The sequence below is a fragment of the Sus scrofa genome, chromosome X (assembly GCF_054392235.1).
Source record: "Sus scrofa isolate SSC_HxYL_T2T_F1_AM1 chromosome X, Sscrofa_HxYL_maternal_Yorkshire_Landrace_v2.0, whole genome shotgun sequence".
NCBI classification, from domain to species: Eukaryota; Metazoa; Chordata; class Mammalia; order Artiodactyla; family Suidae; genus Sus; species Sus scrofa.
This window is the reverse complement of record NC_139401.1, coordinates 88,178,098-88,203,402: the sequence shown is the minus strand read 5'-3', so window position 1 is coordinate 88,203,402 and position 25,305 is coordinate 88,178,098. Positions and strand designations below refer to the sequence as shown.

General features: G+C 36.2%; 1 long non-coding RNA gene across 12 annotated transcripts in view; it reads left to right on the top strand.

Moving 5' to 3' along the window:
* Positions 1 to 25,305, top strand: part of LOC146394699 (uncharacterized) — a 759,738-nt gene that overhangs the window by 430,513 nt on the left and 303,920 nt on the right. For 7 of the 12 annotated variants that reach the window (XR_014834659.1, XR_014834657.1, XR_014834662.1 and 4 more), the window contains one exon: positions 16,130 to 16,873. This is a non-coding gene — a long non-coding RNA (uncharacterized LOC146394699). Of the gene's footprint in view, positions 1 to 16,129; positions 16,874 to 25,305 lie in introns of those variants that run through there. The other 5 variants (XR_014834661.1, XR_014834663.1, XR_014834668.1 and 2 more) reach the window with 1 other exon arrangement.

The window sequence follows — 25,305 nt, the reverse complement described above, 5'->3', positions numbered from 1 at the left end:
TGTGACCTACACCATAGCTCAAGGCAACGCTGGATCCTTAACCCACTGAGCGAGGCCAGGGGTCGAACCCACAACCTCATGGTTCCTAGTCAGGTTCGTTAACTACTCTGCCACGACGGGAATTCCTTTACTGTTTTTCAATTCTGTATTTCACTTATCTCCATTTAAACCTTTATTTTTTCTTTCCTTCTTCTAGCATTGAGTTTAATTTGGTCATTTTCTGGTTCCATAAGGTATATAGTTAGGTTCTTGATTTGAGCTCCTTCTTCTTCTTCTTTTGTTCCTGAAACATATGGAAGTTCCCAAGCCAGGGACTGAAACCACACCATACAGTGACCCAAGCCACAGCTGTAACAATGCCAGATCCTTATCCACCAGGGAACTCTTTCTTTTTTCTTTTTTAATGTATACATTTAGAACTATAGATTTCTCTCATAGGATTGCTTTCACTGCATCTCATAAATTTTGATATATTGTGCTTTCATTTGCTTCAAGGTATTTTGTTATTTCCTTTATGATTTCTTTTTTTTTAACCTATTGGTTGTTTATGAGTGTGTTGTTTAATTTCCATGTATTTGTGGATATTTTTGTTTCTCTTCTCTTAATTTCTAGTGTCATTCCATTGTTATAAAAAAAGATACTTTGTATGATTTCAAACATTTTAAAGTTATTAAGATTTGTTTTGTAGCCTAATAATTGTCTACCCTGGATAATTTTTCATGTACACTAAGGAGAATATGTTATTCTGCTGTTATTGAAAGGAATATTCTCTGTTTATTAGTTCTAATTGGCTAATAGTGTAGTTAAAGTTTTGTATACCCTTGTTGATTTTATGTATGATTATTCTATACATTATTGAAGGTGGTATATTAAAATGTCACATTATTGTTGTAGAATTTTCTATTTTCCCCTTCATTTCTGTTTATTTTTCTTCATATATTTTAGAACTTCTTTTTTAGGTTACACATGTTTATAATTTTTAGACATCTTGTTATATTGATCTATTCCTTTTTTTTTTGGTAGCCTTTTCTGACTTAATGTCTATTTTGTCTGAATAGTTCTCTTTTGGTGTCTATTTGAATGGGATATCTTTTTCTACTATTTTAATCCAATCTGCCAATCTCTCTGTTTTAATAGGATAATTTAATCCCTTTACATTTAATATGATTAATGATAAGGGTTTCTTTTTGCAATTTATTGTTTTCTGCTTGTTTTTCATATTTTTGTTCTTCACTTTTTCCATTACTGACCTTTTAAAAATCATTTTTTACATTATGCTATTTTGGTTTTCATCTTTTTTTCTGTTTTTGTATATCTTTAAGTTATTTTCTTATTGGTACTTTGGGGATTTCAAACATTCTAGTTCAAACAGTACCAACTGAATTTCAATACTATAAAGACACTCTGCTCCTACATGTCTTTTTTTTTTTTCTTTTTAGAGCCACACTTGCATCATATGGAAGTTCCTAGGCTAGGGTTTGAAGCAGAGCTTCAGCTGCCAGCCTATACCACAGCCACAGCAATGCCAGATCCAAGCCACATCTGAGATCTACACCATAGATTGTAGCAGTGCTGGATCCAGAGCTCACTGAGCGAGGCCCAGGATTGAACCCGCATCCTCATGGATACTAGTTGGGTTCTTAACCCACTGAGCCACAACAGGAACTCCCTATATGCCTTATTTTGTGCAGACATTGTTTTCCTGATTTCCTTTAGTAGTTTTTTTCATGATTTCTTTTAGTTTACAAAACATATTTAAAATAGTTAATTTAACTTCTTTGAGAAATATTTCCAATGTCTGGACTTACTGGCTGATGGTTTCTATCAAATTATTTTCTCCATCTTAATAGGCTATTTGTTCCCATTCCTTTGTATGCTTTGTAAATTTTCATTGAGACTTGGATATTCTGAGTATTATGTTCTGGTAACTCTGGAAATATAATTCTCTCATTTCTCTCAGATGACTATTTTTTGTTTGTTTGTTTGTTGAGGCCTGGAACTATGCTTTTATGATTTTCTGAACTATTTTTGCAAAGCATATATCTTTGTTGTGTGTGGTCACTGAAGTTTCTCTTTCTTATTTTTTTCTGCAGTCAACCAGTGACAGTAATTTCCTTAAATATCTGGCTCTCAATAGGGGGAAAAGTGATCTTGTATCTTTAAATTCTCCTGTGGCTAAGAAGCCTTCTTAGCCCTTTGGTGTGGAAACAGTAGCTGGTCTCTATGCCAATCCCTCAGTGATAAAAAGCAGCAATTGCAATCAAATTACAAAATCTCTATCCCTGGAGGACAAGTTCTTATTGCTCATCTGACTCTAGCAAGTTGTATTATGAACATGGGCTATAGACTGCACAGCTGCCTGCCATGGGGTTGGTGGATGGAGAGTAGTAGCTGTTATGTGTAAAGGCCAAAACTGACTGACATTTACCATATTCTTCATCAAGCTTTCATCAAGATCTCCACTGGATTCTGCAAAGTGCTATAGTCAGAGTTCAAAATAGTTGCTTTAGATAGTTCCTGGCAGTTCATTTGTTGTTTCTGTAGAAGTACATTCCTGAAATAGCCTATTCTACCTTGTCACTCAGGAATTGCTTTTTTTGTTGCTTATTTTGTTCATTTTAAATTTGAGTGCTAATAAGTTTAATATAGTTTTTTTAAAATCTCAGTGTCTAGAGATTATGAGTCTTTGTCTGAAATATTTTTCTATTTTGTTTGCCCTTTAATTTTTTTGCTATTAATATTAATTTTATTTATGTTTTGAAATCTATTGATTTTTTTTGTTTGAGAATTAGAAAGTCCTACCTTTTTCAAGATCAATTATATATTTACCTACATTTCATTCTAGATGTTAATATTTCATTTTTCAATTTTCATTTTTTAAATCATGTGAAATTTATTTGGATGTATTGTACTTGGTAAGACTATAACCTATATAACCTTATTTCTTTATAAATTGTGAGCTAAAGTTCCCAACACCTTTTGGTTTTGATTAATGCCCTTTTTCATAAGTTAAATTGATGTTTCCTTGTCTTAAACTGGCCTATAAGTTCTGTTCCAGTGATATGCCTGCTAATGCTTTCATCTATACAACTTGGTTTTAAACCTTTATACTTGTAGTAGATTATATTATTCCAAATATTTATTCTGTCCCTGGTGATAAGATGTATGTTCACATCTTTTGCTGTGAATTTTGCAGTGCCTTCCCACTGAGATTGAGGGATTAGCATATCACTTGCTTTGGCCAATGTGATTTTAGGAAATGTGACACAGAGAGGGACTTGAAGTGTTACCAGAGTTGGGCTTGTTCTCTTTCTTCTCATGGGACTGCCATGATAAGAACATACCAAGGATGGAAGACATATAGAGATAAACTGCCTCAGCTAAACTTCCCCAGCTAGGCTTAGCTTAGGGTAGCTAACCCCTAGTCAACTGAAAGATATATAAGAAATCCCAGCCAATTTCCATAAAGCTCAGTAGCCTGTAATATACTAGATTAGCCAGTCTCTAACTGAGTCACAATCATATAAAATAAATAAATCTAGTAAGATTTTCATGGTTGCTTATTATACAGAAATAACTGACCAACTCAACAATACATTTTAATATGTGGTAGAACATCAACCCATTTTATTTATTTACTAATTTGCAAAAGCAATTTACAGCTCTTCTTGGCTGTTTGTCCTGGTTTGCTTAGTAATACAATTATTTACATGAAAATCTTATATTTCACCTTGACCCAGTCTAATTCTAAGAGATCTTTGAAAGCAGAGACTAATTTATTCATTTTTAATAGGATCCATCATGATATCTAGCTCAAAGCTACTTTGCTTATAATGATGTATCGTCATTGTTGAACTAAACTGAATAACTGCAAATTAAATTTTCAAAGCATGTAGTAAATCCCTACATTACCGTTTACTTCATTACCTGTAATGAAATTTAGAATGTTTGGTGCCATATAGATGCAGCCTATATTTGGATAGGTTTTATTTTATTCTGTAGTCTCTTCTCCATCGTGGCAATGGTTGTTACAATTTATATCAAATGGCATGTGTTACTTTGGGTTATGATAGTATTCATAATATAGGAGCTGCATAATTCATTTCCATTTCTCTTTGTTTTTCAATTTTACTTTAGATTACTCTCCTCCAACTTACCCTTAATTGGTTTATTTTTATCTTAATAAATTAAGTAATATTTGAATTTATATGAAAGTTTTTACAGCCAGTGGACAACACTGATTTGGCCCAATAAGTCAGAATGTTTGCAGATTTTTCATGTGGTTTTAGTGATCTTATATGTAATACTTTTGAATAATAACATAGTAGATTGATTATACATAACTTATGAAATGAAAGTCAATGTTGTCTGGCTTTTGATTTTGCTTGAGTTCAAAAAGGGAGCAGGGAAGAATATCAGGGCCAAATGAATATCTCAGCAATGTAATGTGATTAATTTTTTGAGTATGAATGTATTTTTAATATTTCTATCAGGATTTGTTAGAACCATCTTCCCCTTAATATTTATCACACTAGGGATCTTATTAATTGTACTTTATCTTTTGGCTGCACTTTTCCCTCTTTCCATCTGTTTGTGGGGCATTTTAATTGCCTTTACAGATCTCCACAACAACTAAATATTTTCTGAGGCAGCCAATGATAGATGGTTCTGCTATTGTGTTTAATCATTCCCATGAAATATTATACTAAAACTGATTATGATTAAATTAAATAAATTAAATAAAATTATGATTTAGAAGACCTCACTAATTTATGTTTGCATTTAATAAAACTAACCTCTTAAATCATTTGTCCAAAGTTTAAAAAACATATGTTTCCTAAAAACAAAGGAGTTAGAAAAAGGTAACTAAATTGTTAGTGTGATGGCAGCACTTTCAAGACATTCTAGGCTTGCGTTTCAGGATGTGTGAGAAGCACATAAATAACTTTCCTAATTTTCATTCAGTCAAGCTTTCCTCATACCTTGTGCAGGGCATATGACTTTGTTCAAGTCATTTAACATCTCTGAGGATCTGCTTTGTAAAGCTTTTATTTTCCAAACTAATTATCTTACACTGTACATGGTAAAAGGAGGTATCTCTATTACTTTAATAATGATTCTCCTGGGATATTTACAGTACAATCATTATAAAAGTATATATTAAGATAGTCAATATGCCACTTTCCTCCTGTCTTCTAAACCATGCAAATATAGCTGACTCTGTATAATGAATATAATGGCCTCTTGAAATTGCCTATATCTGTTATATGTGGTGAAACAAGGGTGCCTGGCACACAATGTCTATCATATAAATAAACACTCAATAAATGTTTATTGTTTAAAATTTTTACTTTCAGGAAAAGCATTCTCTGAACAGACAGTTAGATACCTGGTTGCCTATACGAGTATTGGCAATAATATTTGCATAAATTGATGCTAAAATTATCTCCAGTAAGAAGACATATATCTGGTTTTTTTTTCATGTAAATCTACTGAGGAAAGGATCTCTAGGTAGAAACGATCTTATTGTATTTCCACCTTGAGTTGAAAAGATGCTGACAAATACAGTGATGTTTATTGAAATAGTTGAAAGAAAATCCTGTTATTAAGGCTCTTATAAATTTTGGACATTGACATTAATTGAAAAAAATAAGCAGGGTTCTCTTTTGTTTTTCTCTCTCCAAAATGGTTGCCATGTCAAGAGTACAAAGAATTGCAGTTTTCCTTGACTCTTCTTAATCTGCCCACACACTTACTCATATTCTCCAACCATTGATTTTTATTAAGCTTACTCCCATGGCATATGGAAGTTCCCAGGCCAGGAGTTGAATCCTAGTCACTGTTGTGGCAATGCAGGATCCTTCAACCCACTGCACTGGGCCAGGTTTGAACTTGTGCCTCCATAGAAACCTGAGCCACTGCAGTAGGATTCTTAACCCACTGAGCCACAGTGGGAGCTCCCCAACCATTACATTTTTTCTTTTGTTTCCATTCTTTTTTCTTTTCTTTTTTTTTTTTTTTTTTTTTTTTCAGGGCTGCACCGGCAGTATATGGAAGATCCCACACTAGGGGTTAAATTGGAGCTACAGCTGCCAGCCTACACCATAGCCACAGCAATGCATGATCTGAGCTGGGTTTGTGACCTACACCACAGCTCACGGCAATGCTGGATTTGTAACCCACTGAACAAGGCCAGGGATCAAAACCACATCCTCAAGAATCCTAGTCTGGTTCATTAACCGCTGAGCCATGATGGGAATTCCTTCTGTTTCCATTCTTTTTTTTTTTAAATGTCTTTTTGCCTTTTCTAGGGTCACTGCTGTGGCACATGGAGGTTCCCAGGCTAGGGGTCTAATCGGAGCTGTAGCCACCAGCCTACGCTAGAGCCACAGCAACTCAGGATCCGAGCTGCATCTGTGACTTACACCACAGCTCAGGGCAATGCCAGATCCTCAACCCGCTGAGCAACACCAGGAATCGAACCCTCAACCTCATGCTTCCTAGTCGGATTCGTTAACCACTGAGCCACACTGGGAACTCCCTGTTTCCATTCTTGATGCAGAATAACATACCTGACCTCTTTTTAAGATTTAGCATGAATGGAGAAAATCTAACACATAGGCCAGGTTCTGACGTTTTGATGGAAAAGAATAGGTCAGGATCAAGAGCTAGCCAATAAGAGACACTATCCAAAAACTCAGAACCAGGGAATGAAGAGGTAGAGTTCAAATCCTAAAGGAAAAGTAACAAGTCAAATCAAGGTACAAAATAAACAGTGTTCACCATGGATGTCATAATAGGGAGAAACTTAGTTGAATGAACACTTTCCTCATATCCCCATACTCTTAGGCTCTTGCCTTCTTTTATGAGCATCAAGGAACAGAGACCCCACATCTGAGTTGATGTTGAGTAAAAAGCAGATACGGTGCTTTACATATAAGGGTCTATAAGGGCATGTTGGGTCTCTGGTGTCAAATGATAATCCTAGAAGCTTGGAGGAAAGTACAGAAACCAATAGAATGTAAAAACAATCTATTCTCGCTTCATGCTTGTGCTTCCTACTATCTCTCTTTTCTCAGTTTAACACATTTTATATGAAGAGTGTGATATAGTTTTCAGTGGTGGAGAAAGTTAAAGTTCTCTGTATTTGGACTGATAGTCTGCATATGGGATACTCCATAAGGACATGGCTGGAACCAACCTTGGTGAAAATGACTTTCAGATGGTCACAAAGTCACTGCTACTGAGTGGTCTTCATCAGACTGAATGTGTTAGTCATCACATACACCAGAGTAATGTTGTACAGGTTTCCTGGGAAAGTCCTCTAAAAACAGTGAGCAGCATATTCTGAGAATGAGGAGTGTTGAATTCAGTGTAATCTTCATAAATTATTTAAAGAGTACGAGGCAAAAGAAAGAACAAAAGGAAAGCATGATAATGTGATGAACGCTTTTTACTTTTTGCCAGTGACAAAGAAGAATCCTATTATCATTTATTCATTAATACAAACATTTCTGAGATATTACCTTTTCACTTGCAACGAGTGGATCTTTATTTTTCTCCTTGCAGGTCAGTTTGTCCAGTGTAGAGACATATCCATATAATGCTAAACTATGTGCATAAAAAGTTAAAATTCTTGGAATTCCCTGGTGGCACAGCAGATTAAGAATCCAGAATTGTCACTTCTTGGTTCAGTTTGCTGCTCTGGTGCAGATTTGATCTCTGGCCTGGAACCTCCACATGCTGTGGGCATGGCAAAAAAAAGAGTTAAAATTCTTATTGAATATTCAGAATGTTTGACCCATGTAACATCAAATCTACATATTTGATAGCGCCAAGGAAATGCTCCACTCCCTTCCAGACTCTGTTCCTACTGGCCTCTGAGGCTGCTGGAACACTGGAGTACCAGTTGCTACTCTTGATACCACTTCAACCCATTTGTCTTAACAAAAGGAGCAAATAGGTGAGGGCACTTGTCACAAGAGTCCTTGGGGTCCCTCTGTTTAGACTGTACTTCTTCTAAATGCTCTACAAGTCACTTGAGGCAATGAGGAAAGACAACTACCTCATCATGTTATCTTGGCATCCAACTGGGTTAGAATTTGTTTAATTTCAATGAATGAGCATGTTTGAGAAAGATGGATACATTTGCACAGATGGGAAAAGCAATAGAGAGGTTCAAATGGTGGTAGTAAGTCCATGTGTAGAGATAGTATAGTCAGACAGAATCAGACTATCCAGGGCTTTAATCCAGGCTCTGCTTGTTTCTAGAACCATGATCTTGGGTGATAACTTAGTCTATTTGACTCTTATCTGTGTAAAATGAGGATAATATTCTGTAACTCACAGGTTTCTGCAAGAGAGAAATGAGATACATCATATATAGTAAGCATTAAATGGCATTGAACTTATCTTAGAACACAGAATCTGTATGCTGTGAAAGATGCCAGGGCAAGGCAACAGTCATCCTCAGGGTTATAGGCTGAATTGGCTAAGTGGTGGGGAGAGAGGAGAACTTGAAGGCAGAAGGAAGAGCACAAGCAAGGGAATAATGGTACAATAAAAAGGAGCTTCTTAGATCAGACTAAAAAAAAAAAAAAAGCAGAGGAGCAAGCAATCTTTGCCTACATGCAGGCAAATCCCCCCCTCCCCTCAGAAAAGAAAGAGCCTCTCTTAAAATCAGCTCTAGACGTTACTTTTCACATTTTTCACTCTTATTGCCAGAAGTCTGATTAAGTTGGAAGTACAGTCAGTTTTCTCAGGAAATGGTAGTGGTGTCAATTAGAATGGTGTGAAACTAGCAGGTTTCATGTAACAGTGGGGTCAGTGGAAATTATAGTCACTGCAATTTAAGAGCATCTCTCAATCCATGAAGTTTGCAAACTTTTTTCATGTATCCCAAAGAAGGAAACATATTAACTTTAGAACCAGCTATTAACAGAATTACTCTCCACGATACTTTCAGAAGTGGCGGGGATGGTGGGGGATTAAGGTACAGAACCATTTAATGACTATCATTGCAGGAGTTCCCATCATGGCTCAGCAGAAATGAATCTGACTAGCAGGTCACAGGTTCAATCCCTGGCTTTGCTCAGAATTTTAAGTATCTGGGGTTGCCATGAGCTGTGGTGTAGGTTGCAGACATGGCTCAGATCCCACATTGCTGTGGCTGTGGTGTAGGACAGCAGCTGCAGCTCTGATTCAACTCCTAGCCTGGGAACCTCCTTATGGTACAGGTGCAGCCCTAAAAAAATAAAATAAAAAAAAATAGGCTACCACTGCTGACCCCAAAGAGAAAGAGAAGGAACATGACACATTTCATTATTTTAATACAATCTAAGCAGTGTTAACCCAGTTTTTTCATTATATCCTGAGATGTGTGTTTAGTGTTTTAATAGCCCTCTGGAATATATTGCTGTTGATGAGTATAGATAGAAGGATTGCAAGGATATTGTGCTCCTTCCAATAATGGAATTACACCCCCAAATAGCTCCCTACTGGTGCCTGCAGTAGTCATCTATCACTCTTTTGACTTGAAATTTTGAAGGTTCCCGTTAAGTTGCTGATAGATTTGGGAGGGATAATGTACTAAGCCGTGAAGTGTTGTTAAACCTTAAGTGAGAATTAATTGATAAGATCCTTTCCAACAAGATAATCTATTGAAAAGAGGCTTTCCAGTGAAGAACATAGGAAATTATCTGGTGGGAATGAGTTTGATTAGAATGGGGGCATTCAGAATAAAGATACTATAAGGGTACCTGGAAGATGGTACAAAAGTATCTATCAGTAGGTAAAAAAAGACAACTGAAAGAAGAGGAATAAGCTTTCTGGGGGCAATTTTAGCAAGAGATGACCATGTGTCCAGCTCTGGGTTAAGGACATTCACATTTAGTTTTTTCTTGTGTGCTGAAATTAGGCATTATATTTACTTTACATTTTTTTGTGTAGGGTCAGCTCTGTATATAGATGGAGCTATTATTTTAAGAATTCATTTTCTTTTTTTTTCTTTTTAGGGCCATACCCGCAGCATATGCAGGTTTCCAGGCTAGGGGTCCAATCGGAGCTGTGGCCACTGGCCTATGCAACAGCCACAGTAATGCCAGATCCGAGCCACATCTGTGAACTGCTTCGCAGTTCATGGCAATGCTGGATCCTTAACCCACTGAGGAATGCCAGGGATAGAACCAGCGGGATCTCCAAGAATTTGTTTTCTGATATGTATAAGTTTTTTTGTTAATTTATTTTTTCCCACTGTACAGCAAGGGGATAAAGATATCCTTACATGTATACATTTTTCCCCCACCCTTTGTTCTGTTGCAATATGAGTATCTAGACATAGTTCACAATGCTATTCAGCAGGATCTCCTTGTAAATCTATTCTAAGTTGTGTCTGATAAGCCCAAGATCCCGATCCCTCCCACTCCCTCCCCCTCCCATCAGGCAGCCACAAGTCTTTTCTCCAAGTCCATGATTTTCTTTTCTGAGGAGATGTTCATTTGTGCTGGATATTAGATTCCAGTTATAAGTGATATCATATGGTATTTGTCTTTGTCTTTCTGGCTCATTTCACTCAGTATGACGTCTCTAGTTCCATCCATGTTGCTGCAAATGGCATTATGTCATTCTTTTTTAGGGCTGAGTAGTATTCCATTGTGTATATATACCACTTCTTCCGAATCCAATCCTCTGTCGATGGACATTTGGGTTGTTTCCATGCCTGGCTATCGTGAATAGTGCTGCAATGAACATGCGGGTGCATGTGTCTCTTTTAAATAGAGTTTTGTCCAGATATAAGCCCAAGAGTGGGATTGTAGGGTCATATGGAAGGTCTATGTATAGATTTCTAAGGTATCTCCAAACTGTTCCCCATAGTGGCTGTACCAGTTTACATTCCCACCAGCAGTGCAGGAGGGTTCCCTTTTCTCCACAGCCCCTCCAGCACTTGTTATTTGTGGATTTATTAATGATGGCCATTCTGACTGGTGTGAGGTGGTATCTCATGGTAGTTTTTATTTGCATTTCTCTTATAATCAGCGATGTTGAGCATTTTTTCCTGTGTTTGTTGGCCATCTGCATATCTTCTTTGGAGAAATGTCTGTTCAGGTCTTTTGCCCATTTTTCCATTGATTGATTGCCTTTTTTGCTGTTGAGTTGTATAAGTTGCTTATATATTCTAGAGATTAAGCCCTTGTCAGTTGCATCATTTGAAACTATTTTCTCCCATTCTGTCAGTTGTCTTTTTGTTTTCTTTTGGGTTTCCTTTGCTGTGCAGAAGCTTTTCAGTTTGATGAGGTCCCATGGGTTTATTTTTGCTCTAATTTCTATTGCTTTGGGAGACTGACCTGAGAAAATATTCATGATGTTGATGTCAGAGAGTGTTTTGCCTATGTTTTCTTCTCGGAGTTTGATGGTGTCCTGTCGTGTATTTAAGTCTTTCAGCCATTTGGAGTGTATTTTTGTGCATGGTGTGAGGGTGTGTTCTAGTTTCGTTGCTTTGCATGCAGCTGTCCAGGTTTCCCAGCAATGCTTGCTGAATAGACTTTCCTTTTCCCATTTTATGTTCTTGCCTCCCTTGTCAAAGATTAATTGACCATAGGTGTCAGGCTTTATTTCCGGGTTCTCTATTCTGTTCCATTGGTCTGTCTGTCTGTTTTGATACCCGTACCACACTGTTTTGATGACTGTGGCTTTGTAGTATTTCTTGAAGTCTGGGAGAGTGATGCCTCCTGCTTGGTTTTTGTTTCTCAGGATTGCTTTGGCGATTCTGGGTCTTTTGTGGTTCCATATAAATGTTTGGATTGTTTGTTCTAGTTCTGTGAAAAATGTCCTGGGTAATTTGATAGGGATTGCATTGAATTTGTAGATTGCTTTGGGTAGTGATATCTTTAAGTTTTGATTGAATTTGTATTCATAGTTCTTGTGTTTTACTTTTCAAGTGTAAGGACCAAGAAAAATAAGACAAACTTCCCTAATGAATACACTGGCAGCTCTCCTTCAGGAAAGGGATTAAACAGTATTTGGTCAGTTGTATCTAGATGATAGGGAAGAATTGCACCGTCATTTTTTTCCTGGTTATTCTAAAAGGGTCTTTCAAACCCTTCACGTCCTCCTGCCTTATATGCAGATGTATGAAGATAATTACAGATGTTGCATTCCAGCCTGGGCATACATTTCAGTGAAAACTGAGGTTCAGTAATAAGTCCTTATGACATAAATTCATATCCTACTCTTTAAACCTGTGTTTGTATATTTGGCATTAGAGAAACAAGAGAGGAATATCTGGTTTTATAAAACAGACAAATGGCAAATCTTATCATGGGTAAAGATTTCTTTTAAGCTTAGTTCTTTAATGATCGACATTGGGCTCCAAAGTGATTTTATTTTATTTTGCTTTTCTCTAGAGCATTACACCCCAGTAAATAAAAATAAATAAGGAGAAAGATTTAGTTTTATATGCATGAGAGTAAGGAGCCTCAGAATGTCAGCCTTCCGGGCTGTATTTTCTCACGTGTGACTCTTCGATGATTTCTGGTCTAGGATACTGTAAGCTCCCATATACACAACTCTCTGGATTAATTAGGAACTGCATATATGAGCTTATATATGGCAAATACAACAAAGTGCGCACTTACGCAAAGCAACTTAGCTGTGTACACTCATAAATATGACCTCAGTTTGACACTTGAAATGATAATTCTGTGCTAATCAGCACCAAAAGAACATTCTGTTGTTTTGTAATGAATAAGACATTGGGGGAATAAGCATGTTGATGTCAAGAATTGTATCTGCTGTGAAATTTATTTCAACCAGGTACAGTTATGTATGATTTTTTAATCATTTGTTTTCAGATCAATCAGCTTAATGGGCTTAGTTGACCGTGAGTAGTTTCAAATTCAAAATTTCAATCAGAAATCACTGTTGAAATTGTGCTCTTGTACAATTAAAATTTCCACTGACTGGACAAATAGAACATTACAAATAGATTGTAAATAGAAAAGGAAGACCAAGTAAGGGAGTGAAAGAAAATGATGTGCCTCCCAGTGTGATGTATATACTTTGAGAAAAAAGCAAAAGCCACCAAAGGGATAAAAATGTATAATTCTGATAAAAAACACTTTTAGAGGTTTTACATACAACGGTCCCTTACTATCATGTCTTAGTATGCTGGAATTTGGGGAAACAATGATTTTGAGGCCAAAATATACAAGAAAGTAATGATCATCAGGAGAGAACTTTGATCTTAAACCTGTAGAAAGAATATCAACCTCGTTTTCATCATGCAAGGTTTACAGGGAGACAAAAATCTAAGACACATACCTAAAAAGATAATGAATTATCATAAGTTTTATGCACTGCATAGGATCACAGGGGGAGATGCAGAGTAGTGAGGCTGCTTGTTGCACAGCTAAAATTGGGGGGTTTCTTGACAGCTTGCTAAAACAAAAGCACCTACATGAAAACTCAACTATTACTGTAATCAGAAGTGAATAAGCATACTTCTCTTTATCCAGAGTTAAATATAATTTAACTAAATGATTTTATATTAAAAGAGCTTTGTAAAAAGAATATTCAGGAAACTGAAGACAACAGTAGGAGACGAATTGTACTGAATTTTTCCATGAAGTGCTTTCTGCTCAGAGATAAAAATGTTCATAATTTGGAGATTAATGGAAGTTCTATACTATTTCTTAATGGTATAATTTATAGTTCTCCACTCTCAAAGACATAGTATTATTTATTATAAAAGAAAATTCCTTTGAGCACATGAAAGTACTTTATAACAATAATAAGTAAAAGTGAATAATCCACCCCCCCAAAAAATGTGGAACTTGTTCATTGTTTCTGCCTCAAGGAAAAAAAATATTTTCATAAGCATGCGAGAAGTCAGAATTTATGTAACATAAAAGATATATCTTTTTATAATCTTTCTAAACAATATTATAGCAAAAACTAGTAGGGCTATGGAATTATTTTGCTGCCATCAGAAGATTAACATATAATCTTAACTATATTTCAACCTGATTATTTGTTTGAGTGAACACATGTCTTTGGGAGAGACATCTATGAAGTGAGGAAAAAGGAAGCACCTGCTTATCTAGTTACATGTCCAAAATCAGCCCGAGTGGCCAATGTGGTGAGAGCCAGAATCTATCTGATTCATCTGATTATGATTATGATATAACATTATTATTAGATGAATGTTATTCACATACAAATTTGTATGAGATATGCATGATGATTTTATGTGTGCCTCAGACTGCTTTCCTAAAATTATGTTTTGTCTACATGTATTCCCATTTCAGGAAGATCTAAAGCCACTGAAATTGAGAAAAGATATCGTCATCTCTATTGAATTACTTTTTTTTTTTTTTTTTTTTTTTTTTTTTAGCTTTTTGCTTTCCTGTGGCATATGGAGTTCCTGGGCTAGAGATGAGATCTGAGCCTTAGTGTCAACCTAAGCTGCAGCTGTGACAAGCTGGATCCTTAACTCACTGTGCCATGCCAGGGATCACATGTGTGTCCCAGTGCTCCCAAGATGGCACCAATCCCTTTGGGGCACAGTGGGAACTCCTATGAATGACATATTTTTAATATCAACATGGAGAAATTCAATGTCTGATCTATCATAGTATATCTATTTGGGTGGCTCTAAAATCTGTATTTTCAGCCTAGACCTCTCTAAAATTTCAGTTCTATATAACCAACTGTCTACTGGGTATCTCTGTGTATTCCACTGGTCCCTCAAGTCAACATGTCCAACATGGAAGTCATGTGTTTTTCTCTCCAAGCTTGTTTTAGGACTTGTTTTACATTCAATTTGAAACCACTTCCTAATAATCCCACCTTCTTCACACTTTTCGCATGTGGCACCTCCTCTATATCCTTGAGTTCAGTCTTCTTCATCTCTTCCCACTTTTCTGCTTGTTTCTAATCTTGCCTTCCTGGAAACTATTGTCTACACCACTGCCTGAATTATCCTTTAATGGAATGTGTCATCTGATCATATTACTCCCCTAAATAAAATATTTCAGTGGGACTTCTAGATAAACACATGAGTTCATAGGAGTGTTCATCTTAACCACTTCTTGAAACCGATAAAACATGGATAGTAAAAGCAACTAAAAAGGTATAAAGTCACAAGGACAAAGAGGATAGGACAGGAAATGCAGAAGACTAGATATATCCATACGTTTTGGGAGACAGGAGGCAAATGAATGAGTAGTAATTTATGGAACGAAAAAGAAAGAGATAAAACTTAAGTACCTGAACAGGGAGAAGTAAATTCCTGTAATACAATATAAAGGCTCAGAAACTAAAGACAGCAGATAAGTATAGAGGCAGATTTTCTGTTTGTGGTTTTTAGGTAGAAACAGGTAGATTTATTGAAAGTCTGGAAAAGTAGTAAGATCCCAGATTCTCTTAAAAAGCTTAATTCCCTTCCTTTAGGCAACAGTTCTAGGGTATAGTATATTTATTTTTCAAAATCTTTAATACTTAAAATATACATGATATACATTTGAATATATGCATATGATTTCTTTACAATGCCCACGAAACTTACCTGTGCTAGCCTGAGCAATTGTGATTCTCTACCACTGTTCTCTTGTAAGCTTTGTGTGTGCCTTTCAATTTTCGGGAGGTAGATTTTCAATAAACATGTCATTGACTTTCCATAAACTGTGTACAAATTGGCTTTTTTTACTGACCAGGGCTTAAAGGATAGAAAATTTCAAGAACCTGTAACCTAAAAAATCTTGGATAATCTTTATTGATGGATATTTGAGTTCCTATTATACTCTAGCAATTGGTGTTTAAGAAGGGGCAGTAGGTGGAATCCATACATAAGGATTGGGGATGCAGAGACCTGGGAGAAGTGACAAACTGTAGGTGACATACACTGTGGAATTCCATAGCATATTTACAGCTTGGCTTGCATTTTGGTGGGTTGCACAGAATGACCTTTGCAGCATGGTGATAGGATATAGAAAACCCAGTCTTTGGGGAATGGAAAGATAATAAGGCTGAGATAAAAGGTAGGTGGGTTATAAAATAGGATGAAATGATATTTCGTATGAACATGGTATGTGCTGTGATTTTTGAAGCCTTTTCAATTTTCATATCTCTCTAGTGGCAACTGGGGAGACATATCATCATGACTGGATTGGAGAATTGACAGCCTACCAGAAAATATCATTGTACAGTTTGGGACTAGTGAAGATGGAAATCATAATACTTTTTTCTTTTTTGCACAAGCACCCCAGGAAATTAACCTCCAAATACAAGTGAGTAATGTACTCTTTTGACTTCTTTATGGATTAGTAAACTGGTGAAATACGGTGAAACTATGTAAGTTGACTAAAGATGTACAAGAAGACATGCATTGCAGAAAATAAATTTGAACTCTGCTTCTCAACTCTTGATTTAACCAGAGACAGTTCTGTCTCAAACATGAGATTCTATATAGAAGCATGAGGGAATTAGGAAGTAAAATCTGATGAGTATTTTTCCTGAAATATTATAGCTGTCATTCCCAGGGCCCTAGTCCTGGGATAGTGGCAGGTTAAGATATTAAATTCATATTTTTCTGGGAACTCTTCATGGACTGGTGCCATATCAGTGACAATGCAGACAGAAGCACAGTGATTTTTAAAGAGCATACTTTTTGGTGTACCCTCTGTTTAGTACAGCTATATGCAGAGCAGCTAGCAGTGTTCATCTGAATCTTTTGCTATTTGTCAAAAGAATTACTGTTTTCTGACATAATCTTTCTTTTCTAAGAAAAAAAATCAGTGGTGCATATTGTAACTGTGTTTTAACATTTGAACTTTTGTCCTAAAGATCAAAACATTAAGATGACTACAAAAGAAAGAAAGGGATGTGACTATAATTCAAGCATTTTAAAATTTAAAAACCAGGTATTCTGTTTCCCCCCTTTAATGCATTAAGCATTGTCTCATAAAGCCATGAATGTAAACTGCGACCAGTTCACTGAGAAAGGCTATAATCAAAGAACATATAACGATATATTTGTCTTTCCTTTCTTGTCTTTACATTTAATTTTCATATATATCCATGTTTGTGCAGTGACTTTGGATGTGTCTCCTGAAGGCAGATACTTCTGTAAGTTTTACAGTGAAGACAGTTAAGGGTAACAAGATGACTGGGAGAGGCTATGTTGCGTAGTGTGGATAGGGCCAGAATATATAGGAGGAGTAGGGAAGCAGGGGTCTGATACCCAAGGGAGCCAGAGTTTGCGCCTTTGTTTGCTGAGGAAACTAGCACAAGAACTGTCTGTTCATTATCTCCTCTATATATTTAAAGGACACGCTTTCAAATGCATTCCTTTAAGGACTTTTCATTATAGTTTGAATAACGGTCATGGTGACATACTGTCTTTTAATCTATAGAAAAAGAACCAGTTCGAGAGACTCTGCGTAATGTGTTTACTTCACCAATCTATCTCTGCTGAGCTCTGTGAGTTGTCATGTTAGGGATGAAATGTTCTGAAGATGATACTGGAAGTAAATATTTGCCCTAACACTTTAAACAAATTTTATTTTATTGAAGTATAGTTGATTTACAATGTTGTGCTAATTTCTACTCTACAGCAAGGTGATTCAGTTACATACACACACACACACACACACACACACAGACACTCACACACATGCACACTCTGCCCTAATACTCTTTGTATGGCAAAGTGGTTACAAGGTCTTTTTCAGTCTATTAAATAAATCAAATATGTAGCCTCATGACGTTTATAATTAAAAAAATAGATATGAAGAATAAATGCAACAAGTTTAAGAAATGTGTTTTGTAATGATAGTACCAGCACAACTGCCAAGATATTATAGCCCTTCCTATGCACCAGGCACTCTTCTAGCTGCTTTACATTTATCACCTTATGTATGCATGAGTGAAGAAAACTTGGTGAGATAGGAACGAATATCCTCATTTTACAAAAGAGGCAGATTGGAGATTCAGTCCCAGGTAGGGTGGTTCCAGAGTCTGCACCCTTTATTGCTGTGTGGTACTGCCGCTCATAAAACAAGGCTATGTGTTTTTTGACTTGGCTTTATGACAAGACCACAGTTTAGGCATATTTGTGAGCCAGTGGAGTTTGTGTCTGGCTCAGCTCAGTTATACCTTTATCCACCCTTTCCTAACTTTCCTAGTGGCCGTCTCACCCCAGGGTCTCATGCTTGACTGCTTCCCTACACTTTTGTTCTAGTGGGAAAGCACACGATAAAATATATCCTCTAAAGTATATATTATGTTATTCCTCTCAGAAATATATTCTTTTCAGGTATAGAAAATGTTAATTCTTCAAGAAATATTTGCATTTTTAAAGAGGATGGATGCATGGAGAGGAGATTGGGAAAATATTAAGTGGGTGAGATTTCTGAAAGCTCCTCAAATTGCAAAAAAGTAGATAATTACATACTTCCCCTACCTTTATGGACAGCCTAGCTTTATGGTGCTATCAGCACTTCCTTGCCAGATGTAAAGGTCATAAGAAATTGGATAGTTTTCATATCACTTCAGAGGCTCCTGGCTCCTCTACTCACCCTGAATTCATTACTACCCTCTGGATTTCTGTGGAAAAGAAAAATCCTTACTATTTGTGGTGCAGTAGGGATTAATTTCTGGCTCATTGAATTGCTAGGTTTAGCAAATATAAATACATGGTTCCAATTCAAATTTTAATCTCATATAATGAATAATTTTTCATATAAATCCATCCCATGCAATATTTGGGACTAATACAAAAATTATTTGCTGTTTATCTGAAATTCAAATTTAATTGGAGATCTATTTTATCGGGTAACCATACTCAGGGTGGATTTTAATTGTCTCTGGACAGACAAAACTTTTGATTATGGATATCTTAGAGTAATCTAGTTATGAGATGGTAAAAATATGAAGTAGAATGGTGACTATGGAGAACAGGATGAATCCAGACGCACAATGGAAGGAGAATCAAAACGTGATGATTGCTTACCTGAGCAGTGCTGGTGAGCCAAGGTGTCTTATATAGAAGTTATAAGTAACAAAGTGAAAGTCTTTAAAAAGGAATGAGACCAGAAATTTTGGGATTTTCGTTCAGTTTTTGGGTGAAAATAGGTTGCATATGTTAATCAGAGCAAAGACTAGATTGAGTCCAGGAAGTCAGATAAGGTTTAGGAGATTAAGTGAAACTGAAATGTTATCTTAGGCAATTATCCAGAAATCTGAAGGTTGGTTAGTTTGCTCTTGAATATTTAGAAACTAAAAATTAAAAAGCAAAAAAATAAAGAGAAAATACTAATCTTTTGATGTTATATCATCATACTCCTATATGAATAAAGAATATACCTTAAATTTAACAGTTTAGTTGAGATGACTGGACAGAGTGTGATTGTTTACAACCAAACCTAAAATTGCAAAATGTCATACACATAGTCTGTTCTGGAAAAATTCTAAAAATTTAATGCTATTTTTTGATGTCACAAAATACTTCAAAAAGGATAACCCAGTTTCATTTCCCATTGGAATCTGAGTTTTTTCCTCCCTCAGGAGATGATTCTTCAAAGAGTAGATGACAACTAGTGGCTAAATTAGGAAATATAAGTTAGATTTATAGAATTGCTTATAATGTGAATCTTATTTTCTGTTCTAGCTAGAATGCCCATTAACTATTTTGATTTATTGATTTATTTACATTTAGTTTGATTCTAAAAGTTAATAAATTATTGTTCATATGGGAAGGTGAATGCTTAGTCATGCAGCTTTTGCAAGATGCTGATACTAAGAGTTGGAATACAAGGTAAGAAAAGCATTTTCTTTTGTTTGTTTTGATTTTAGGGCTGCACCTGCAGCATATGGAGGTTCCCAGGCTAGATGTCTAATCCGAGCTGTAACCCTGGCCTACGCCACAGCCACAGCAACTCAGAATCTGAACTGCATCTGTGACCTACACCACAGCTCATGGCAACGCTGGATCCCTAACCCACTGAACGAGGCCAGGGATCGAACCCGCAACCTCATGGTTCCTAGTCAGATTCGTTAACCACTGAGCTACAAAGGGAACTCCAGAAAAGCATTTTTGATGTAAAGGGAGTGGTGTAGAGCATACACAGTAGGGGAAGAGCAGTGTTACCATGGGAACTGTAATCCTGAATTTCATGACTTGTCTTGTGTGATTACATATTTAATGCTGTAGGAGGTTTGTGTGACTTTTCCCTTTATTTTGAGGATGATTTATTTGCGAATAATCAGGAAAGGATCAGGCTTAGGTGTGACCTGAATCTGCCCAAACTAGGAGGATCTTGCATCTTTTAGGAAGATAGAAGGCAGAAAGAAAAACAGTATGGGAAGGTGATCTCTTCAAAAGTCTGTAAGTTCAGCACACTGCAAGCTTTCACCATAGAAAACAACAGGAATGATTTTGCACTTTGACTTCATTTGCAGCTGAGGATTTCCAAAATGCTTTGCAATGGGCACAGAAGCTTTACACCATTTCTTGAAACCCCAAGGGCTAGTCGTGACAGTGAATGAATTTCAGGGGGATAGCTTGCAGCTAAAACTGGCAACAGAAGGCGAGAGAGGCTAGGGAGACATACTTTTGCATGGATTTACTGAAGTGCAGCTTAGCACAGTGAAGCATGAGTACAATTGTTTGAGAAATAGCAGAATACAGGCAAAGTGTGTAGCAGTCAGTGTATAAGTTGTTTTGTTCTTAGAAAGGGTCTTGTTCTTGGGTGGCTGTGGGGTGAGAGTGCTGAACCCTAACCACTAGACCACAAGGGCTAGCAGGCTTGATGTAGATTCCCAATCCTTGTCTCGTTGGAGAAAAAAATTTGGCAAAGAAACTGAGAGTCATGAAGCGAATGAAGTATTAAGAGAAGATACTGGGGAAGAAAGCATGGGCAGATTTAGTGGGGGTGGGGGAGACAGAGAGACAGAAAGAGAGAGAGAGAGAAAAGAGTGACATGTCCTTTGAAGGTGGTTTAAATCACTTGTGTGGTGGCAGTTCTTTTGGGCTTCCACTGGCCAATCATCTTGCTTTGTCTGGCCTTGAGTCCACATTTGGCCTGACCAAGGGCCCTCCCCTGTTTGTGCACACATCTTTTAGACAAGATGGATTCTAGCGCCAGGGTTTCTGGAAGTTGACAGGATGTACTATGTTCCGGTGCCTCCTCCCTTCTCTGACCTCTGAGGAACCTTTCTGCACATGTGTAGTTCGGGAGGTCTCCTTGACCTCAAAAAAGCGAAATTTGTGGTCTTTAACTTTTATCCAAGCAGGACTCAGATCCTCCTTGCTCCTGCCATGATCTTCATGTTGAAGTATCTGTCCACAGGGAACAGATTCCAGTTGCTCAGCCTGGGACCCATCTATCTCCTGCCTCAATCTGGAATCAAATATGAGGATTAGATTGCATGCATACACAAAGATGTGTCAAGCTGATCACACATCAGCCTGCTTCTTGTGTCTTCACATCATGCCTTTTGATGGAAAAGGAAATATACAGTCAATTAATAACGTCTTTTTACTCTAGTTCTTAACGTATGGATATCTCCAAAGAGGCGGATATTTGCAATACTTTTTTATATTGATTATCTTATTTTTCTTTGTGTATTGCCAGAGGCATTAGGTTATGGGGCTATGCCAGTTTAGGCAATAGATATTCCAACAGATATTCTGTAACATTTACTCTGTTAAGTGTATACTAAACAATTGATAAGGCATAAAATACTCGTGCATATACTAACATGGTGGAGATCATATAAAGGTCAGGGTCCTTTTGGTTCCTTTTGGGGAAGGTTTTAATGTAAGTGCTGTGCCTAAAAAAATTTACCTGAAATTGATATGCTAATAAGTATTAATGTTAATACTAATACTTTCTGGCTTCATCTATTTTTAACTCAAGATGTGACATTCCTAAGGTCAATCAACCTAAGCTTCTGAAGCCTGCAAATGTAGTGTATACACTACAGGAAAAAATTTAATTATTGCTCTAGATGATAAATAGGAAAGCAAATGGTGAATGGAATCCAATTTTAGAGTAGAAAACATATAAATGAATACAAAGAAATTAAATGAAATTTGCCTTTTAAGTTATGGAGTACCAACCATATCATCAGGGAAAGAACTTGTTTAATGGAGGAGAAAAATATTAAAAGTTTGAAAGAGTGCTTAGCATTAGTATAAAGAAGCAAACAATGGTGAATGAATTAAAGTGTAGAATAACAGTCAAAAAGAATCACTCCAATCTTTTATAAGGAAATAGTCAGAAAAGTGATCACCCTGGTTTTGGTCAACTTATAATAAAAGCATTTTACCCTAGAGAGGAGTAGAAAAGGAGAGAAAAACAAAACTAGCCAAGTTTTAGTTTTTCACTGAGTACATATGGATTGAAATAAATAATAAATAAAAGAAACAGAGAAATGTAAGACCGAGGGTAAAAAAAAAAATATTTTGAGTGTAATACATGTTGCACAGATAGACCCTACTATCAATGAAATGCTAAAAGCATTTGTATGTGAAAAATAGGATATCAGAGGACCAGAATTTGATAAATATTTGGCACAATGCAGTATAATTACTTTGCCTGAGCTCTTCTCTTTATTACCATTTTCTCATGAAATTTCTTACCTTGTGGAGGAAAAGCTGTGTTTTAATAAGCTAGCGATGACTACTTTTATAATTGGAACCCAAAAGAGAGCTCTATTTCATCATATTGATATAAACTAGAGCTCCATGAAATGAAAAAGGAAAGGGAAAAAGATTTCTCTGAATAAGAATGATTTAGAAATCAATGCAGTATCAAAACTGATACAAGAGGAAAATTGCTTAAATGTTAAGTTAGGATGAAAATGATACAGACAGAAGTAAAAGGAAGAGGACAGTGAAACTGAGTCATCTGTAGATGAAGCAAAGGCAAAGAATGTATATTAACAGTGTATCTAAGGATGACCTGACCCCCTTGCTGTACAGTGGGAAAATAATAATAAAAAAACAAAACAAAACAAAACAAAACAGTGTACATTGCTGCCAAGGTAGTTTAGGATTTGTCAGCAATTCATTGAATATCTTGATTTGCGGTGGGATTTAGAACTTAAATGTATGGACTCTCAATCTGTATAAAGGGGATTTTTATAGCTTATTCAAAATCTAGAAAAAAATCAATTTGGCCCCTTTGACTCTTTAAAGTACAGTTTCTACAGAAGCTCTAGTATATATATATATATTTTTTTTTATTAAAATATAGTTGATTTACAATGCTGTGCCAATTTCTGCTGTATAGCTAAGTGATCCAGTTATATTCTCTTTTAAATTCTCTTTTAAATTTTATTTTCCATCATGGTCTCCAGTGTATTTTAGATATCACTTTTCTTACTTGTACAAAACAAAACAAAATATACTTTCTGTTCACATTCAATTTGTTCTGAATTCTGGAGCCTGCATTAAAAACTATGTGATATATTCCTAAACTAAAACCCCCTTTTGCTCTATCTATAAAACAGAACAGCAGAGAATATTATTATCAGAATAACATACACACATCTTTACTTACCTAAAAATGAAACTAAATTTTTATATGTAATTTTTTTAATGACCTTAGAATAAACTCTAGAAATGAAGTCCAGAAAGATCTCTCTTATTTTTTCCCCATTTTACCCAGTATTTTCATTTTGTAATGCTCCTTGGATGTTACACTAACATGAGATTAGAAAGCTAGACTCTTTTATAGTAAGGTGTACTTCAAAGAATATTTTCAAAGTAATGTTTCCATTTAATTTTAAACAATTAAAGCAATGAAATCAGATTTGCTGCCTAAAAAAGACTTCTGTCTTTATAAACCTAGACCATTCCCACCATCCATGACAGACTTGTATGAAAATCCTCCTCAATAATCGAGTATTAATATGTCCATTCCATGTGTGGAGAACTCAAACTTTTTTTGGTATCATTTTTTTTTCCCCCTAGTATGACGTCTTTGACTCTTAGCTCCATTTCACTTCCTAGCATTTTAGAGTATGATTCTTTTTATTACCTTTTATAGAATAGCTTTTAACAATCCAGTTTATGGATTACCTGTTATGTTTTTCTTATATTCCTCTTCCTATATTAATATATTTTTAGTATTTTACAGTGTTTAAAGTTATTATATTTTATCTTTAGCATTTTTTAATGCTTAAAAAGATATGGGATAGATATAAGTGCAATAAGAATATTATAAATATTTATCTACTGACCTCCAAAATAGGACATTCATACATATTTCCTTCTGTTGGCAGTGATAAATGATAAATAAGGCCAGTGTACTGAGCTTAAAATAAAGCTTAAAATAAATTAAACTCATTGAAACTACTTATCTTTTGTCTCTAGCATTTGTTAAATGTTAAGGACAAAAATAAATTTATTATGCGAATATATCCCTCTTTCTTTTTTTTTCTCTTTTCTTTTTTTTTTGTCTTTTTGCCTTTTCTAGGGCTGCTTCCATGGCATATGGATGTTCCCAGGCTAGGGGTCTAATCGGAGCTGTAGTTGCCAGCCTACGCCACAGTCATAGCAATGCCAGATCCGAGACGTGTCTGCGACCTACACCACAGCTCACAGCAATGCCAGATCCTTAACCCACTGAGCAAGGCCAGGGATTGAACCTGAAACCTCATGGTTCCTAGTCGGGGATCCGTTAACCACTGAGCCACGACGGGAACTCCTATCCCTCTTTTTTATCAAAATGTTGTACTATAGACATCAGTGAAAATGGCAGAGTAGCTTCAAGGGCCCATTCCTCCACAGAATTATAAAAAAATCAAGCAAAAACTGTGAGAATAGGAGTTCCTGTTTTGGCTCAGTGATAATGATACCCAACTAGTATCCATGAGGATGTGGGTTTGATTCCTGACTCTCAGTGGGTTAAGGATCTGGCGTTGCTGTGAGCTTCAGTGTAGGTCATAGATGTAGCTTGGATCTGGCGTTCCTGTGACTGCGGTGTAGGCTGGCAGCTGCAGCTCTGATTCGACCCTTAGCCTGGGAACTTCCATATGCTGTGGATGCAGCCCTAAAAAAACAAAACAAAACAAAACTGTGAGAATAAACTTCGTTGGAACTATGGAGACAATCAAAGTTTAAAACAACCAAGTAAATGCTGAATCAAGAGAAAGACAAATTAAAAATTGTAGGGAAGCTTTGTGGCATTATATTTACCCTTACCCCATATTCTTTCTCTGCCCAGCAAGTCACATTCTCAGTGTGGAAACCGGGTCCCTGTTTTTGATGAAGAGCACACCTTATTCCCAAAGAATTGTGTT